The sequence below is a fragment of the Myotis daubentonii genome, chromosome 1 (genome assembly GCF_963259705.1).
Source record: "Myotis daubentonii chromosome 1, mMyoDau2.1, whole genome shotgun sequence".
NCBI classification, from domain to species: domain Eukaryota; kingdom Metazoa; phylum Chordata; class Mammalia; order Chiroptera; family Vespertilionidae; genus Myotis; species Myotis daubentonii.
This window is the reverse complement of record NC_081840.1, coordinates 47538700-47556028: the sequence shown is the minus strand read 5'-3', so window position 1 is coordinate 47556028 and position 17329 is coordinate 47538700.

Sequence of the window (17329 nt, the reverse complement as noted above, 5' to 3'; positions counted from 1 at the left end):
GGGTCTAGACCATCACTATAAAGTGAGTGTCACAATAAAGCAAGCCATCACATAGAGGAGGGTCTTGCCTTCAAAAAACGCAACGTCTGTGAAGCACAATAAAGCAAAGTTCAGTAAAGTGAGGCATGCCTGTGGGTCCAGCATGGAGCCCAGGAGTGTTTGTTTAACAAATGGCCCAGGAGATCGTAAGGGGGGGCTTCGGGAAACTGCTCTCATGGGACTCAGAGGCACAAGCCCCGACTCTGACAGTTAGGGGGGCTTTGGGAAAGCTCACACTGTCTCCTCATCCATTTAATCAGGAGAGGCTTCCTGGGAGACAGAGAACTGGGGGGAGCGTCCCGAAAGGACTGGAACAAAGGGAGAAACCTGGGCTCACAGACAAGACCCTTCCTGTCTGCTGCAGGATCGGAGACAGCAGGAGAGGACGTGGTCATGGGGGGTTAGCCAGGGCCGTCACACAGGACCCAGGCACTTCATTGAGAATCACACACATTCCGAGTCCTGGACTGCCTGGCATCTGGCCAGTCTCCCCAGGGGTGTGACCTTCTCTGTACTCAGGATAAAATCCTGACGTCCCCATACACAGGCCCATTTCTCCCAGAAAGTCTAACCTAGTTATTGAATCATGTGTTCATTGATTCAACCACACCTGAGCATGAAACTGAGTGTGAGTCTGTGACAGAGAGCTGCCCTACAGAGTCTCTCTGTGAAGAAGCTCCAAGCTTGGTGTTCAGTGGGAAGGGCATGTGAACAGATACTAGCAACTCAAAGTGAAAAGTGTGTGCTAACGGCATGCACAAAGGCCCATGGGACCTCTAGGACAGGAGAGCTCTCCCGGGGAGGGGAAATGTTGCAATTGTCAATGGCTTCTCAAAGGAGCTGAGCCTGCTTTTGGAGAATGAGAGAGTGCAACCAGACTGCCAACCCAAGAAAAGGTATTCTAGTTAAAACAAAAACAAAAACAAAAAAACAGCTAGCTGGAGGAAAGACACAAAGGTTTAGAAGGGCCCATGTGTGGCTGGAATGCAGAGGGCTGGGCATGGGGTTGGGGAGATAGGTGGGTCTGGCTCCCAAAGATCCCTGGCTTCCGTGAAAGAGTCTGGTGATGGAAACCACCGAGGGACTTGGTGAATTGGTTCCATTAAGCAAAGGAAGAGCAAAAGGTGGAGGGATCAGGGGTAAACAGTCTGAATTTGGTTTGAGACAAGTTGAGTTTGAATGACCAGTAGGGCCTCCACAGGGAGAGGTCCAGGAGGCTGTTAGATAGAACAGCCTGGGCTCCAGCGAGAGACCCAGGCTGGACGTAGAAATTGAGAATCCTTATCATGAAGCAGAGAGTTGATGCTGGGGCAGAAAAGGAAACATCCCTCCTTCCCCAGGGAGAGCAGCAGAGACAAGAAAGCCACAGGATGGCTTTTGTCACTAACAAGGTTGTTCGCCCCCATAAGAACTGCAAGCCCACGCTGGCCAGGGACAGGAGGCAGCACTCTGTGTAACGGAGCCTTCTGGGGACTTGCTCCACCCATTCTGGCCCAGTCTCTGCCTGACGCTGAATCAGGCCCCATGTTATCTATTGAACAAGTCACCTCTTGTGAAAGGAGTGTGGCTTCATAGTCATTTTGCAACTTTCTGAATGTGTTTTCAAAGCTTTGGAACAACAAGCGGGGGCTATATGCCTTTGGATCACTGTAAGGAAAGAGTAAGTTGCAGCCATCTTCCCTAGCTCTGGGCGGGCAGGGGCAGGGCACTCTGAAATTGTCCTTTGCTCTTCCCCAGCCAAAGATTCCGCCACCCACCTATCCTGATGCTTTAAATTACCCCCTCCCCCCCCCCCCACCACCACCACCCCTACCTAAGTCTCATTTACAACCCTGCAGAAGTGGGCAGGAATGTGTTGCCTTGGGTTGGGAAGTCAGAGGTATTTATTGGTGCTCCAGCTCTCTGCTCTTTCTACCTGTCACCTCTGTTTAGATAACTGCAACAGTTGCCTGATGGCCAAGCATCTGGAATTTCCAATTGCCAGCAGGACATTTATGGCTGAGATAATATATATATCTTTGTTGTTAAGAAGGAGCTTTGGAGTCTGACTGAGTTTGAAACCCGGTTCCACTTCTTACTACCTATTTGGTCTTCACCTTTCTTGTCTCATTTTCTTTATCTGTGAAATGAGAATAGGAAAGGACTTAACCCCATAGGGCTGTGGTGAGAAGATAAAGAGCTTGTATACACAAATGTCTACAACAGTGCCTGGCACACAGTAAGCACACAATAAAAATTAGCTATGATTATCTTCTTTCAGAAGTCCTGCTCTCACTTCAAACTCCTATGTCCAAGACGAAGAAATGAGTCCTTAGTTCTGGCCTGGTTCCTCCGTTAAGAAGCTCTGGAGGCTCCTATTTAACAGACAAGGAAATGAGGCACAGGGTGGTGAGGTGACTTGCTCAAGGTCACACAGCAAGCCAAAAGGAAAACTGGGGCTCAACTCATGGCACATGTAAACAACCCCAGAAGAACAGTTTAGACTCAGCACCAAAGTGACCTGGGTCCCCTATTGAAAATACAGATTCCTAGGGTTCCCCTATTGGATTCTGATTCAGTAAATCTAGAGTGGAGCCCCAATTACCATTTTAACAAGCACGTCTACGCCCCTTCCTACAACCAGGTGTTCTGATTCAGGTAGTCCCCACTTTGAAAAATGCCTCTCAAGCCCTAGCTGATTTGGCTCAGTGAATAGGAGGGTCCCAGATTTCATTCCAGTCAAGGGCACATGCCCAGGTTGTGGGCTGTATCCCCAGTAGGGAGTGTGTAGGAGGCAGCCGATCAATGATTCTCTCTCATCATTGATGTTTCTATCTCTATCTCCCCCTCTCCCTTCCTCTTAGAAATCAATAAAAATATATTTTTTTAAAAAAAGGAAAGAGAGGAAACCAAGATGGCAGCATAGGTAAACACCGGAGATTGCTGCCTCGCACAACCACTTCAAGAACACAACCAAAAGACAGAACGGGTATCACCCAGAACCACAGGAAGGCTGGCTGAGTGGAAGTACTACAACTGGAAGGAAAGAGAAAAGCATACCGGGACTCAGAGATGCTGCTGTACGGAAGTTAAGTGCACAGGTACGGAGGCGGACGCAGAAAGGGCTGGCGGCTGAGGACACAGTTGGCTTTTTCAATCCGAAGGGAGTCCCAAACTCCTGACTGCTCTGAACTCCAGTTCCGGGCGAGTCTCTGGGGACCCTGACTGATAGAGGGAGAGGCTGTCTGGCATCGTTCACATCTCCAGGGCGGCTTTCTCTCAGAGGTGCTTGCAGTGATTACCCAGACACTGAGACTTGGGGCCTCTTAGGGCAGGACTGACGATCAGCCACAGCTGTTTGCTCCGCCCTATTGATCCCTTGGGACCCCGCCCCACCCAAGCTGTGCACGGAGGCTTTTGCAATCTGAAAATTACCTAACAAACTTGCAGCTGGCCAAGGCCCCAGGGCAACTTTCATTCCTTCACAGCTGAGTTCCTGCTGAGTAGCCTCAGGCAAAGGCTAGATTAGCACCTCCTGAAAGATCCAGGAGCCAGTATACCCGGTGGTCACAGTGGGACCATCCAGATTGCAACCCATCGGACCCATAAGGGACACACTCAGGGGGCAGACTCAGTGAGCACCAAAGCCCCACTGAAGCAAGTCTTGCCCCAAAGGGGTGTCTCCAGCACAGAAGTTCTCCCACTGCAGACAGCTGATTCTCACAGCCAATTGGCCTGGAGGTCAATTCCTCCCAGTGATACCTACAACAATCAAGGCTTAACTACAACAAGACTGTGCACAAAGCCCACAAGGGGGTGCACCAAGAATGTCCACCTCAGGTAATTGGGGAGGCTGAGCCACTGGGCCCTATAGGACACCTAGCACAGAAAGCCACTCCATCAACACAGGGAAGCACAAAAAATGTGAAGACAAAGAAATAGGACACAAATGACAGAAATGGAGGAAAGCAAATGACTGGATATAGAGCTCAAAACCACACTTTTAAGGTTTTTCAAGAACTTTCTAGAAGCCACCGATAAATTTAGTAAGACCCTCAAAAAGACTGGTGAGACTGCCGATAAATGTAGTGAGATCCTCAACAAATCTAGTCAGACCCTCGATGTTATGATAAAGGACCAACTGGAAATTAAGCATACACTGACTGCAATAAAGAATATTATACAGACTCCCAACAGCAGACTAGAGGATCACAAGAATCAAGTCAACGATTTGAAATACGAAGAAGCAAAAAACACCCAACCAGAAAAGCAAAATGAAAAAAGAATCCAAAAATACGAAGATAGTGTAAGGAGCCTCTGGGACAACTTCAAGCGTACCAACATCCGAATTATAGGGGTGCCAGAAGATGAGAGAGAGCAAGATATTGAAAACCTATTTGAATAAATAATGACAGAAAACTTCCCCATACCTGGTGAAAGAAATAGACTTACAAGTCCAGGAACCACCAAGAACCCCAAACAAAAGGAATCCAAAGAGGACCACACCAAGACACATCATAATTAAAATGCCAAGAGCAAAAGACAGAGAATCTTAAGAGCAGCAAGAGAAAGACAGTCAGTTACCTACAAGGGAGTACCCATACAACTGTCAGCTGATGTCTCAACAGAAACTTTGCAGGCCAGAAGGGAGTGGCAAGAAATATTCAAAGTGATGAATAGCAAGAACCTACAACCAAGATTACTTTACCCAGCAAAGCTATCATTCAGAATTGAAGGTCAGATAAAGAGCTTCACAGATAAGGAAAAGCTAAAGGAGTTCATCACCACCAAACCAGTATTATATGAAATGCTGAAAGGTATCCTTTAAGAAGAGGAAGAAGAAGAAAAAGGTAAAGATACAAATTATGACCAACAAATACACATCTATCAACAAGGAATCTAAAAATCAAGTGAATAAATAATCTGATGAACAGAATGAACTGGTGAATATAATAGAATCAGGGGCATAGAAAGGGAATGGACTGACTATTCTTGGGGGGGAAAGGAGTGTGGGGGTGCAGGAAGAGAATGGACAAAAATCGTGCACCTATGGATGAGGACAGTGGGGAGGGGGGTAAGAGCAGAGGGTGGGGTGGGAACCAGGTGGAGGGGAGCTATGGGGGGGGAAAAAGAGGAACAACTGTAATAACCTGAACAATAAAGATTTAATTTTTAAAAAAAAGAAAAGAAAGAAAAAAAATGCTTCTTAGGAGTCAGTCTCCCTCATGTGGCTCCACTGGAGATGAATCCCAGTAAGGCCCTCTGGCTAGCCCTGGGTTGCTCTCTCTGGAAACACCCGTGCATTGCAGTTACTGAGCGTGGCTGCAGACCCTGAATGGCATTTCAGGAATTTGGTCACATTCCTTCATACTCTCATCCTGAAAAGGAACCTCACCCTTTCAGACAAAGATGCACCTGTACCCCTGCAAAATGAGCGGGACATTCAACACCAGGATTATCATTCCACTGGCCATTGTTTACTGCAAGAGGAATGCTGGAAGCGAGAGGGCTTGTGGGTACTCTCATTCATTGCACCTGCCTCCTCCATGGGTGACCTCATCAAAGGCTCACTGCATGTTAACACTGCCTCAGAAGCTTTTGTCCTCGCTTTCCTAAACAGTGACTGTGTGGCCCTATATCTCTGCCTCTCAGTAATCACCCCTTTCAGAGGAAGGAAATCAAAGAGGAGCAACCTGTTTGAAGAAAGAACAAATATTTGAAGAACATGTTTGTAGAGATAGTGGCAAGAGCTACAGTTCTTTGTGTCTGGTTTTTGAGGGGCCCTGGCTCTGGAGAACCATCACTGGGAAAAGAGAAAACATTCCAGAAGACAGTAAGTCTGAAATGTCACTTCAAAAAAGGTGACAGTCCTCAGCTTGTGGAGGATTTTATTGTGGAGGGTTTTACTTCTCAGCTTTTGATTTTTTTCTAGCTCAGAACTAGTACCCACACCTGTATCCTTTCATTTTCATTTCTGAATCATCACTGGTACATAGAGATAACAAGGTCTGCGGAATACCGTGTGATAGCTGTCCTTCGGCAGCCTCAGATTGCCAGGAGTGTGGCCTGCAATGGGAAGTGCTTAACCTTCAGGATCACCCAGAATGTATTTCAGTCCCAGGTCTGCTGGTCACTGGCTGTGGGGCCTTGGACGGGTTACTTAACTCTGTGCGTCTCAGCTTTCCTTTCTATAGAATGGGAATACTCATATTGAATTTACAGGGCTTTGTGCTCATCCAAGGATATAGTGAATGAATGTCTGGCATGACGCCCTTCATAAGATATTCAATAAATAGTTGTTATTATTTTTCTATTTTCTTCTTGGTAAATAAAGATGGGAAATAATTGTGCCATTGCTCAATCAGAGGACAGAAAACAAATCACTTTTAGGGTAGTAGAAAAGGAAATGTTAAGAAAGAATATTTGAACCAATCCAGCAGTAGGCAATAAAGCAGGAAAAAAAGAGAAGAAAAGACAAAACAGGTAGTAATTAGAAAACAAAAAATGGTAGAAGTCAGTCAATATGTCAATAATCACAAAAAATTTAAACAGATTAAATTCATCTGCTAAAGAACACATTTTCAGATTGGATTTATTTTTTCCATTTATTCATTCATTCAAGAAATAATTATTGAGCACCTATTATATTCTAGGCACTGGTCTAGGCACTGGAATTTAGCTAAAAGTTATTCAACTTTCTAAAAGTTATTCAGAAAAGACATTTCTAAAACCAAAGACAGAAAATGACTGAAAGCAAAAGATTAGGGAAAAATATACCAGGTAAGTATTAACTAAAAGAAAGCTGATTTAGCAATATTAATTTGAAACAAAACAGGCCTTAGGGCAGAAACTTGGCAATAAAGGTCTTGATAAAGGGAAATATATATATATGCTCTGGAGTCTGACTGAGTTTGGAACCCAGTTGTATCTTAGTTTATAAGATATGTATGTATCTTATAACCTGTACGTATCTTAGTTTAACCTCAAAACATATAAAGCAAAAACTGACAACGTTGTAAGGAGACACTGACAATCCATAATTCAGTGGTAATTTTAATAACTTATTTTAGGAAGTATTCAAACAAAAAGAATGTGAGAGATACAGATTGAATCACAGTTATTTATGGACTCTTGCATCTCATAAGTAAAAAGGAAATAGCCTTTCAAGTACATACTTAGAGGAATTCCCCAGGCCCCAAAGGAAATATCAAAGGCACTAAAGAACTGGTAATACACAGGTCACGTTCTCTGATGTCAGCACAATGAAGCTATGTCAGCAGCCAAAACATTTCCACACAAAACATGTGTTAAGAAAGTTTCTAAACATACTTCTAAATAATGAATGGGTCAAAGAGAGAATAATCATGAAAATTATAAAATATCTTATAATTGAATGACAACAAAATATTATGTCAAAAAGAACAACAGAAATGTGGTCACTGCCCCACGGACATCTCCATAGCACAGGGGCATCCCAAGAGACTGGGGCTAGGACAGCAGAGGGAAGCCCTGAAGACCAGGCAGGTGGACAGTAGGAGGGGTTACAGTTGTGCTGCCCGAGGTTATTTCTCTACTACCTGTCACTCCTCCCAGCTTTTGCTTCTGCTGTTGTCTCTACCTAGAATGCCCTTCTCCCGCATACCCCCAACCGGCCTCTCCATCCCGACCTCACCTGGTGAACTCCTTTTCACACGTTAAGACCCAGTTCAAATGTCATTGGTAAGACCCAGTTCAAATGTCAAACGGCACTCAGCTCGCAGGCTCACTCGGTCTGCCTGCCATGGCTGGAGGGGAGAACTCCACCCCGGTTTGCATTCCCCAAAGGCTCCCACCACTTCTGTGCCAGCGAGAGCCAGGGAATGGCTCACAGTTGGTTGGATGGCCTTCGCTGAAACCATCGCTAAAATGCAATGCCACCCTGGAGGAGGTCACTGTAAGTCGGAGCCCAGGATTTTTAGCAGATTTCATTTCCAATCTGCCCCGGGAAGTCTGCTCACGTGGACACTTGGCCTGAATCCTGCCTAGAAATTGGTGTTCACTGGCTTTTGCAGAAAGAAGTATGATTTCCCTCTGGGCAAGAAAAAAACATATTAGAGACTCCTTTATCTTCCTGAGGAGCTGTTTGCCTGACTGCAACTGAAACTTAAAATGCAAATTGCATCTTGGGAATGAGTGTGGCAGCTGATGTTGCAACATCACTCAGGATAATTTGAGAGCAATTCTTTTATTATTATGACTATGGTCATGATTATCATTATTTCAACCTAGCAATTAGGTTAATACGATTAAGTCAGCACTTTCGGCAAATTGTTATGGCATGAAGGAGTGTGGGATGGGGGGCGGGGATTACAGCTGCCATTATTTCTATCCTGTTTTAGGGGTTAATAATTTAACCACAAATATGTATGTGCTCCAGGCTGAATCTTGATGGGTGAGAGAGTGCCAGGGAGAAAGGGAGGCTCCTAACCATACCTTTTCTTATGAATATGAAGGTATTCGACGTGACTGCTTAATAAAAAAGTATAGCCTGATGAGGCCCCAGTACATCCGTGTGTATACATCAACATCAGCAGCTCCCATGGAACCCCACTCTCTCTATGGCTGAGCACTGGTGGCAGCCCAAACAAGGCTCAGATGAGCTTGACTTAAGCAATTGGAAGCAGCACCTGTGGTATGCATCCCCCAGGAGCCATGGCTGGATTTATTACCATATTACCCCACCCTTTAACAGAACTGGGGAAGCAGGGCAAATGGCGCTACATTTCCTCCATGGAGAGTCAGGGCAGAATTATTGAAAGAGTTGGAGTGTTGGGATCAGCCAGACCTGAGTGTGAATCCTAGCTGTGTGACCTTGCAGAGACCTCTCAGTCTGTTTCCTCATCCACAAAATGGGAGCTATGACCCTTTCTCTGAGGGCAGTTATGAGTATTAAATGGGATAAAATTCATATAACATCATCACTGTGTGCATCGGCACTGTAGGCACTCAGAAAAGAGCGGGCATTTTGTTGTTATAGTTATTCGGTTCTTGTTCATTCATATCATCTTGATGCTTATTTTCTAGCTCCCAGAGTGCCTATGCCTAGCTCAGTGCCTGCCTCAGGGCTCCCCTGGTACTTGCTGGGAAGGCCTTCAGAACCCTGACAGCCACAGGGCTGTCCTAATGACATCAGGAAGAGGCACTGCACCCAGGGAATCCCTCCACTCGCTTCCCCTGGCCCTGGGCAGTGATTTGAGATGTCAGGCAGGACATTTCTCTTAGAGGACAATGTTTTCCATCCCTGTCAGGGTAGTGGCAGTGCATATTGTGACCAAAGGTTCGGGGACCTTGTTTGGGTCTCCCTTTCTTAGGGACTCCCTGTCAATCCATAGTGTTCCTCAGTAGGCACTCACGTGACACATCCTTGCATACACATGTGTGCACGAGCACACACACTCCATTATGCCTAATCGTTTTGTTTTAAATAATTCTTTATTGTTGAAAGTATTAAATATGCCCCTTTTTTCCCCATCGATCCCCTCCAGCCTGCACCTGCACCGCCCCAGGCCTTCAGCACCCTATTGTCTGTGTCCATGGGTTATGCGTATATGTACACAAGGACTTAGGTTGATTACCTCCCACCCACTCACCCTCCCCTGCCTTCCCTCTGAGATTCCTCACTCTGTTCCATGCTTCCATATCTCTGGATCCACTCCATTCGTCAGTTTATTTAGTTACTTAGATTCCACATATGAGTTGAGATCATGTGATACTTGTCTTTCTCTGACTGACTTATTTTGCTTAGCATGATACGCTCCAGGTTCCTCCATGCTGTCTCAAAGGGTAAGAGATTCTTCTTTTTTGCAGCTGCATAGTATTCCCTGGTGTAAATGTACCACAGCATTTTTACCCACTCATCTACTGATGGGCACTTAGGCTGTTTCCAGATCTTAGCTATGTAAATTGTGCTGCTATGAACATAGGGTGCATACATTCTTTCTGATTGGTGTTTCGAGTTTCTCAGGATGTATTCCTGGAAGTGCAATCACTGGGTCAAATGGCAGTTCCATATTTAATTTTTTGAGGAAACTCCATACTGTTTTCCATAATGGTTGCATCAGTCTGCATTCCTACCAATAGTGTACTAGAGCAATGCACGCCAACGGGTGGTCCATGGACCACTGGTAGTCCGTGAGGTCCAAAAGGTTGGCTACCTCTATACTAGAGTAATCTTCTTTTTGGAGACTTTGGTTCTGACTGAATGACTTGGGCCATCACAGCAATTGTAGTATCTCTGTCCAAAGAGTGGATATAAAAGATACATAAATAATCTTATCAATTCCCTCACCCTTAAACTTACTTTTTAAAACTTGGAAATCATAAAGAGGTAGAAAAGAGAGGGGAAAAACTATAGTCCCACTCTCTAGAAGCCTTTGCTAACATCTAGCAATATCTCTTACAGGTCTTTCTTTTATGCATACTTGATTTTATATAGTAACTAGAGGCCCGGTTCATGAATTTGTACAAGGGTGGGATCCCTCAGCCTGGACTGCGATCGGGGCTAATGGGGGCTGGCCGGCCTGGGGGAGGGACCTCAGGAGGTTGGCCAGCATGGGAGGTTGGCTGTGGGAGCGCACTGACCACCATGGGGAAGCTCCTGCTTTGAGCATCTGCCCCTGGTGGTCAGTGCACATCATAGCTACCAGCCGATTGTCCAGTCATCCGGTCATCTGGTCATAACAGTTGCTTAGGCTTTTATATATATAGATGACCATCCTATATATTTAATAGCCATTTGTGTATGTTCTTTTTCACTTACTTTTATAGAGTAAGCATCATTTTAGTAGTTGCATCATATTTCATAAAGAAGGATATACCAGCCCTAGCTGATTCGGCTCAGTGGATAGAGCATCAGCCTGTGGACTGAAGGGTCCCAGGTTCAATTTCAGTCAAGGGCACAGCCCAGGTTGTGGGCTCGATTCCCAGTGGGGGGTATGAGGAAGCAGCTGATCGATGATCATGTTGGTTGGATAAGAGAGGAAATACCAGCAAGCTCCCTCCCCTGCTGAAACCAATAGGCAAGAAATCAATCCCCAGAGACCTTGCTGACTGCCACATAGGGGGTGCTTCATCATAATTGAAAAATGAACTTCATAAATAGCATATGATAAGTAGATGTTGAACCAATGAATACTGTTGGGTGAGTATTCCAGGGTATTCCTTTAACAGGGTACAGAGCTTTCTATTCTGCATGTAAATAATTGCTTCCATTTGTTGAGCACCTACTATGGGCCAGATGCTATGCTACCTTTATTGGTGAGACCCCACAAGAAGCAGGCTGAACACTCAGATCAGGTAATTTGAGGAAAGTTGAATAAAGGGGTTAATTACAAAAATGTGGGTACATGGTGGGGGAACCGCACAGGAGAATGCAGTGCTCTAGAGTGGATGGTGAGGAAGCATTGCCACCCTGGGCTAAAGGGATACGAGGTGGGGGTCAGAGCTGTGTGGAGAGGGTAGTGTGGCAGGAGCTGGGACATGGTGTCGAGGGACACAGCCTGCAGACTGGCTGGCGGTGCCCAGCCGGGAGGGAGCCAGGCCCAGCCTCCTCAGTGGTGTAAGGGATCCAGGGGGCTCTCAGATTTCACCGGGCTTATGTCATTTGATTTTCACAATAACCCTATGAGGCAGGTACTCTTATTACCAACCCATTTCAGAGAAGAGGACACTGAAGTTAAAAGAAGAAACAATTCCTGGTCATCAGTGGGCCAGGATTTAAAACCAAATGTCCCCGATGCCACAGAACAGAGTTCTGTTCTCGCTGTTGTGCCATAATTTGCCATGAAATTAGCAAAATTTATCTTTTAAAGATAATTTCATAAAACTGTATTATCTCTTCAGCTTAGCTTTTTTAATCAAATATATCATTGTCTTTGTTGTTTGGGGAGGAAAAGACTAATTCATGAGGTAATCATTTGTGAGCAATATAAAAATGTATTTAATCATTAGACTGTGAGGATCTGAATGTTCTGTGTGGGTGGGTGTTCAGAATAAGAGGAGTTAGAGAAAAGATGAAACGAAATGTAGGCTGTGGGCACCAGAAGGGATCTTGGAGATCAGCGAGCCCACCCCCTCTCTGCATAGGGAAGAACTGAGAGGGAGTTGCCTGGGTGTGATGCACAGTAGGTCTCCTTGCAGATGAGGCAGGAAAGATCCCCAGCCTCACCTTCCACCTCTCCCCGGGCACACATGCCCTCACACCATGGAGCAGCCTGCCCTGTCTTGAGCACAGCTGTCCAGGCTCTGGGCTTTGCTCATACTGTTCCTTCTGCTTGAAATAACTGGGAAGCGCAAGCGCTCACACTGCTCCAAGGGCTGCACACACCTCTACTAGTACGTTCATCTTTGAAACAACCTGTTAGTAGGTACTAACTATCATCAGTTTATAGCTGTGAGAGCGAGTAAGTAACCTACTCAAGATCACATAGCTAAATAAGTGGCAGAACAGGAATTCAGAGCCAAGGACTCTGATCCAATCCTTGCTCTTTTCTACTGAAATCTATTTTCTGGAATGCTCCAGCCATTTCCTCTCCGGCCTCTGCCAATGCATTCCTATGGAAATCTCAAAGACCTTAAGCTCAGGGCTGCTCAAATGTTTCTGCCAAAAGACCTTGAATGTCAAAGGGGAATGGATAGGTACTCCTGAGGTCTGGGGCGGTAGGCTAGAGGAGACTGTCATGTAGGACAAATTTATTTGCAGTCTCTTCTTTTAATTTAAAAATCCATTCAAATTCTGTATTCTACTTAATGTATTTTTTATTTTTAAACCAATGTTTTTAATTACTCACCATTGAGTAAACTGATGCTCTAAAGAGAGGCACCAGGCTCACCCGCTGGCTTCACCCACCCCATTGCCTAAGCCCCGCAGCCTCCGGGAATGGGAGGTCCACCTTGGTTCAAGCACAGTTTCCTCAGGAAAACCTTCCCTAACTTCACCCCTCCAGGTTGGGTTAGAGTCCTTGTTCACCGAGCATGCAACATACACCTCTTATTTCCAGAATTATTAGCGCTCCCACCCCCTAAGATAGCACTCAGCCTTTCCTTGAGTAATTAAGGCAGCTGCCATTAAGGGCTGTTAGTTCCAAACGGCCCCAAGCAGAGTAGGCAAGAAACCAAGTGCTACCCTGCAAAAATACAGGAGGCAGAGGGAGGAGTGCAGAACCAGAAAGGAAACGTGGCCTTTCTCCGGTGCAGGGCTGGTAATGGTTTAGCAACCAGCCCCAGGTATGGGGAAGGGAGCCCTGCCTTGTAGTGTTTGCCATTTTCCGTGGTGTAATTACTCTCACCATGGCTGGCTTCAAGCTACCAATGTGACGTCACTGAACACAGAATTGGGTAGTGATGTACAATAAGTAGCACACGCATGGTATTCCACGGCATATAGATATAATAAATGTAAAAACCAGAAATAAGAGTAAAGTGTTGTAAAACAATGACGAAGTAATGATTTTTAGTATTTATTAAATTTGTTTTAATATATTTCATTATAAGCTTACATAATTTACTCTTTAAGAATGATTATGTCTAACAACTGGTTTGCAGAGATCTATAACATTTATCAATCACCTGTGGCAAGCCAGTATGAACAGCTGAATTTCTGTTGTGTAGCTTAAACAGCACTATCTCTCCAAATTAATTACTGTTTGGGGGAGAAAGGATAGTCGTAATTTAATAGGGTGATTAGATCCTAGAACCCACATGCTTGCAGCTCACACGGATGGGACTGTTGAGGAGAAATCCTAAGAGGAGGATTCATATCAATATTGACCATGAACTGCAGGACTTCAGACTTCTCCCTCCTTGGTCCCTGCTAGGATTTGAGTGGCCATGAGAGGGACTGGAGAGGAGAGGAGGGTGGAGATTTGAGGACCTGGGAAAAGCTCAGGGTTTAGTGAACCAGGTCAGGTGTAAGAGATTGTCATTGAGACCCCTGTTGATGATGGACTTTTTTAAGTGATTTTTCTCTAAGATTCAGAAGAAAACCCAAATTAACAAGAAAGTTGACTTTTATTCTTCTATATTATAATTCCAAAGTAGTTGTGACCTCTTCAGTATAGAACTTAGCTTATGCCTATTCAGCCTGACGTGGCTGTTTTAAGAAACCCCACAAGGTGGGGTAGCAAAGGAGCACTCATCTACTCACTGGCCTCCGAGAATAGGGAACAGGAATAGGCCTCAGAGAATAAGTTTCAGGGTTTCAGGGTTCCAGGAGGCAAACTCCAATACTAGGGGAGGCCATGAGAGGACAGGTGGTAATCGACCTTCTGCTCACTCCTGTAGATTAGAGGACATTGGCTCTGAAAGGAGGAGAGGGGTCTCCACATCAGGGTGGCATCCTGACTCTACCTAGCCCGCAATAATGTCATTGTTGCTTTACTTGTCTGCTTCCTCCCCTAGATTCTACACTCTTTAAAGGGGAGAGATGTCATCCCTAGCACAGAACCTCATATGCAGTAGGTGCTCAAGAAATGTTTGGGGGTCTGAATGAGATCCAAGAAGGAGTGCCTTCAGTTTTCCCATGAGAAGAAAGCTCAGAGCAGTGGACCAGACCCCGTGATGCAGCGATGAGCAAGTGAGATACCCTGGCCCAGCAGCACCCAGCAAAGTGGACTAGGGATGAACCAAAGTCATGTTTGGCTACTAGTGAGTTTGAGGCACTAAACTGGAACTGGGAAAAGATGGAGAAGGAAAGACTCAACCCTGGCCTTCAGAGTTTCCTGAGGAAAGAAACTGTATACCTGAGGAGATCAAGCAAGTCCAAGGTGAGTCCATGGGCTCCTCTGTGAGGTTGGGTGACTTGCTGAAGGTCTCAGTAGCAGGACTGAGTATGCTGCCCAGATTCCTTGCTCCTTCACCAATGTTGGCCACTCCCCTCCTCTCTGGACCAGACAGAGTGCTGAGGGGGGCTGGCACGATCACCTCCAACTGAGGGGACTTCAGTCACATAGGGTTGTCATGTGGCTTCCCAGGGATGGTGGAGATGACTGGTGAGGAGGAGGGGGAAAGGGAAGTTGAGGATGCCCAGGGCAAAAGACAAGCTGCGCCTGGGAAAAAGCACTGAGAGTCTGAATGGTGCTGGGAGTTAGATGGGAGAGTCATGGGGGACAAAGTTGGAAAGTCTCGAGTCCAGCGCCTGGAGTGCCTAGCTAAGAATCTGGCACTTTCACAAGTCAGTTCCTCTTCTATGTTGGGAGAGAAGAGTTAGCATTTATTTGTGTCATTATTTAATTAATGTCTATTTCCCACACCAAAATGTAAACCTCATGAGGGAGGGGGCGACACTGCCTGGTTTTTCTCCCTACACCTGGAAAAGTGTCAAGCATGGAGCAGGCACTTAAAACATGTTCACTGAATGAATGATCAGAGATTTTCAGTGTATATATTTGGTGTTAGATTCCAAGACAGTCTCAGGAGCCAGGGCGGCCCAGCCAAGAGGCTCCTAACTTTGCAGCTCCTCTTCCGCCAATCTTCTATATGCACTGGGGTATCATTAGTATCTCATTTGAAGCAAGAGGACCTTAACTAAAAATAATAATAAGTTTGGGAACCACTAGAGCAGGTGTCCTCCAAGGCCTTCACTGCTCTGTCATTCCGGGTGTTGCCTGGTGGCCAGCATCCAGAGGTCTGTGCGTGAATGGGCCAGGCCCTAGTTCTCTAAGTCAATCTGTCTCCACCACCGGTTGTAGCAGGATGTTTGCCCACTTTGGAGGGCACCTTTCTCTAAGTTCAGGGCCTGCTAACCAAACAGGGCCTCTCCTTTCCCATTGCCTGAGTTCCCAGGAGAATGACTCGGCAAAAGCTCATCTCGGCCCCTGCTCAGTCCCTGCTGTGCCCCGCAGGCTCACTATGCTCACCCCCTCGAGCTGGCAGCTGCCCTGACCTTGCTGGAGGGTCACCCCAACCATGCCAGCTCCCTCCAGTTCCATAGATTTTCTAGACCAAGACGCAGGGAAGCCCAGTCAGTTGAAAAGAAAATAGATATATCCTTCCTCCACACCCAGACCCCTCACACTTAAGCTGGGAAAGTGCCAACAAAAATAGCATGATGTCATCCCCCTGCTGATCCTGTTAATCCCTCTTCTGCTGAATATTGAGTCTTGGTTTTTATTTAAAAGCTATTTTATTGTCAGAGGCTGGTTAAAAACCTCTGAGAGCTATGCCTGGAAATGCGGGGTGTCTTTGATGTGCAGAGTGATATAGGGCCCTCAGCCCCCTGAGCCCCACAAGGAAAGAAATGGGATTTGCAGAAGGCTGGGACCCGGAGGAATTCTGTCTCAGACAGCATACTTTACCAACGCCATCTGGTTTTGTATTCCGAGGCCTGTGCACCTCCGCAAAAGGCCTCTGAGAGGATTTCTCAGCCTCCACAGGAAGAATACTGCAGTCCCACTCCCTCTGGACCACCCCTTTTCCTAACCCCACTATTGCTAGGGGGTCTTTCATGAGGTCAAGATGTTGGCTGGGGCTGCAGTCACCTGAAGGCTTGACCGAGGCTGGAAGATGTGATTTCACAGGTGGCTTCAGTCCCATCCCTGCAGCTCTGTTTAATCCTATTCTTCTTTGAGCTGGAGAAGCTGTTCCATGGTGCTTTACCTTATCTAAGAATTGACCCTCAGCCTAGGGCAGTGATGGTGAACCTTTTGAGCTCGGTGTGTCAGCATTTTGAAAAACCCTAACTTAACTCTGGTGCCGTGTCACATATAGAAATTTTTTTATATTTGCAACCATAGTAAAACAAAGACTTTTATTTTTGATATTTATTGTATATATTTAAGCGCCATTTAACAAAGAAAAATCAACCCAAAAAAAGGAGTTTGCGTGTCACCTCTGACACGCGTGTAATAGGTTCGCCATCACTGGCCTAGAGTGTTCATGAGAAGTGATTTGCAGACCTCATCCCAGGTTGCTCTAAGAATTCACTCTCTAGTCTGACACCCCTCCTCCACTCCCTGCCCTAAATCCTGGCAATTGGGTGGTGACACCCTATGCTGGTTGCATGAGCATTGCAGATAAATAGGAACTGCCGGGTCAAGAAACATGACAGGAAATCTCACTTGTGAGAATCCCTCCTTAAACATCTTAATCAACACTATGGGGCCTTTCTTTGTCCTCCAGAGCATTAATTTGACACTTACATCGTGCATTTATGCCATCAACAGCTGAGTATCAGCCATATCTTTTCCCAACTAGAGTGTAAGCTGCCGGAATGAAGAGCCTTCTTACACTCTTCCTGTCCCTGCACACCTGACCCATTGCCTAGAGAGGAATTAAA